General features: G+C 37.2%; 1 pseudogene; it reads right to left on the reverse strand.

Annotated features, from left to right (window-relative positions):
* Window positions 1-223: 223 nt before the first annotated feature.
* On the reverse strand, window positions 224-1,476 carry LOC109277849 (NADH-ubiquinone oxidoreductase chain 6-like; annotated as a pseudogene).
* Window positions 1,477-3,235: the final 1,759 nt, after the last annotated feature.

Consider the following 3,235-nt stretch of genomic DNA (forward strand, 5'->3'; position numbering starts at 1 on the left):
AGGGTACTTTCCAATCGTAATACACCGCCTCCCATCAACAATAAGCCTAACTGTAAGCCAAAAACCCGCATCTATACTATTAGATATAATCTGACTAGAAAATGTATTACCAAAATCCATCTCCTATTTCCAGATAAAAATGTCAACTGTCGTATCTAATCAGAAAGGGCTAGTTAAACTCTACTTTCTATCTTTCATAATCACCTTAACCCTTCGCTTACTTTTACTTAATTTCCACGAGTAACTTCTATAATCACTAATACACCAATAAGCAAGGACCAACCAGTGACAACCACTAGTCAAGTTCCATAACTATATAGTGCTGCAATTCCCATGACCTCTTCACCAAAAAACCCTGAATCACCTGTATCATAAATCACCCAATCACCTGCACCATTAAACTTAAATACAATCTCAACCTCATCTTCTTTTAAAATATAGCAAGCAGTTAACAATTCTGCTAACACTCCCGTAATAAACATCCCTAGCACAGCTTTATTAGACGTCCACGCCTCAGGATAAGACTCAGTAGCCATAGCCGTAGTATACCCAAACACTACAAGTATACCCCCAAATAAATTAAAAAAACCATTAAACCTAAAAATGATCCCCCAAAATTTAACACAATACCACAACCAATACCACCAGCCACAATCAAACCAAACCCACCATAAATAGGAGAAGGCTTTGAAGAAAAACTTACAAAGCTCACCACAAAAATTGTACTTAAAATAAATACAATGTATGTTATCATTATTCTCACATGGAATTTAACCATGACCAATGATATGAAAAACCATCGTTGTATTGCAACTACAAGAACTTAATGACCAACATTCGAAAATCACACCCCCTCATTAAAATCATCAATCACTCATTCATCGATTTGCCCGCTCCATCCAATATCTCAGCATGATGAAACTTCGGCTCCCTACTAGGAGTCTGTCTAATCCTACAAATTCTCACCGGCCTCTTCCTAGCCATACATTACACATCAGACACAATAACCGCCTTCTCATCAGTTACCCATATCTGCCGTGACGTTAACTATGGCTGAATTATCCGATGTATACATGCTAACGGAGCTTCCATATTCTTTATCTGCCTATACATGCACGTAGGATGAAGAATATACTACGGCTCCTACACTTTCTCAGAAACATGAAACATTGGAATCGTACTACTATTTGCAGTCATAGCCACAGCCTTCATAGGATACATCCTACCATGAGGTCAAATATCCTTCTGAGGAGCAACCGTAATTACCAACCTCCTGTCAGCAATCCCATACATCGGAACCAACCTAGTAGAATGAATCTGAGGCGGCTTCTCAGTAGACAAAGCCACCCTAACACGATTCTTCGCCTTCCACTTTATCCTTCCATTCATCGTCTCAGCCCTATCAGCAGTACACCTCCTATTTCTCCATGAAACAGGATCTAATAACCCCTCAGGAATAACATCTGCCTCAGATAAAATTCCATTCCACCCATACTACACAATCAAAGACATCCTGGGCCTCCTAGTATTAATCTTAACACTCATGATACTGGTCCTATTTTCGCCAGATCTGCTAGGAGACCCAGACAACTACATCCCTGCCAACCCCTTAAACACCCCTCCCCACATCAAACCCGAATGATACTTCCTACTAGCATACGCAATTCTCTGATCCATCCCCAACAAACCAGGAGGAGTCCTAGCCCTAGTCCTTTCCATCCTAGTCCTAGCAATTATTCCCATCCTCCACACCTCTAAACAACGAGGAATAATATTCCGACCACTAAGCCAATGCTTATTCTGATTCCTGGTAGCAGACCTCCTAACCCTAACATGAATTGGCGGCCAACCTGTAGAACACCCCTTTATCACTATCGGCCAACTAGCTTCCATCCTATACTTCTCAACCCTCCTAATTCTAATACCCATCTCAGGCATTATTGAAAACCGTCTCCTTAACTTCCTTATCTATATCATGTCTAGAGATGCTTCTTGTGTCTATATTTCTGTCTTACTCATTAGTAATATTTTCTTGCCTCATGTCTATAATATTCTGGACATAGTGTATAAAACAACTGTTTAAGATCTAGATGTTCTATCTTGCACAAGAGATGGTTCTCTTTTTACTCTGTGAAGCAGATGGAATGAATGACTGATCAACTTAATCCAATTGGGTGTTGGTCACGGGGACCTTTCAGTTCCAGTAGTCTGAGCCTACTTTTAATTTTTCCCATTCCTTGTACTTGACCCTCTCTGGCTTTTGGTTGGTGGATATGATTTTCTGAAAGAGAAGGGCAGGTTGACTTCTGCCTTTTATATGTTCTTGGTAACACTTAAGACTCCAAAATCATAGAGCTTCAAAACCTGGCAAATGATTTAAGCATAGAATTGTGGTATTTCTTAAATAAACACAAACTACAGAGATCTTAGAATTACAGTAAAAAGAGCTGTTTTTCCTTAAACATTTGTGAAAGTAAGTTGCAGATCTGATGCCTCAAATAGATTACTATAAACTTTGTGTTTTAAAGAACATGTGCTTATATAATGTAATCACCTGTTATGATATGATCATCAAAGACAAAAAATTAACATGAACACGTTATTGCTATATAATCCACAAGTTTCTATCTAGTTTGACAACTGTAACAATAATGTCTTGTTAACAAAGTCAGTCTGCCATAAACTTCTTAAGCTTATCTTGATTTTCATGAATTTGACACAGTTTATGCCCCACCCCCTCTCTCTTTTTGTAGATTATGCCTTAAGTAGTGCTTCTTAGTGGGTGGTTTCAGGTTATGCATCTTTGCGTGAATATCCTAGAAGTGATGTTGAAATCTTTTGAATGCATTCTATCAGATGGCACACAATTTCAAATTGTTTCATTAGTTCACTTAGATCACTAGATTACAGTAATGTCTGCTAGGATTTTTAATTATACAGTCAGTATTTTTTTCTTTTTAAAATTAATTATTTTTATATAGAAATATTTTGAAACTGCATAAATATGTTTTTGCTTATAAAAGTTTCCACACATTTATTTTTATTCATTGTATCTTCGTGGAGACATTGTTTTCTATATTTTTCAATGAATTGTAATTTGTTGCCTCAATTATTTATCTTGAAACTCAGATTGTTCTTAATTTGACTAGTGTTAGCTTCTGTGTCCGTTCAATGTATTCTGCTATTTCTGTTTTTTTTCTTTCTTTCTTTCTTTCTTTCTTTCTTTCTTTCTTTC

Source organism: Panthera pardus, unplaced genomic scaffold (assembly GCF_024362965.1).
Source record: "Panthera pardus isolate Hobbes unplaced genomic scaffold, ASM2436296v1 HiC_scaffold_16, whole genome shotgun sequence".
Taxonomy (NCBI): domain Eukaryota; kingdom Metazoa; phylum Chordata; class Mammalia; order Carnivora; family Felidae; genus Panthera; species Panthera pardus.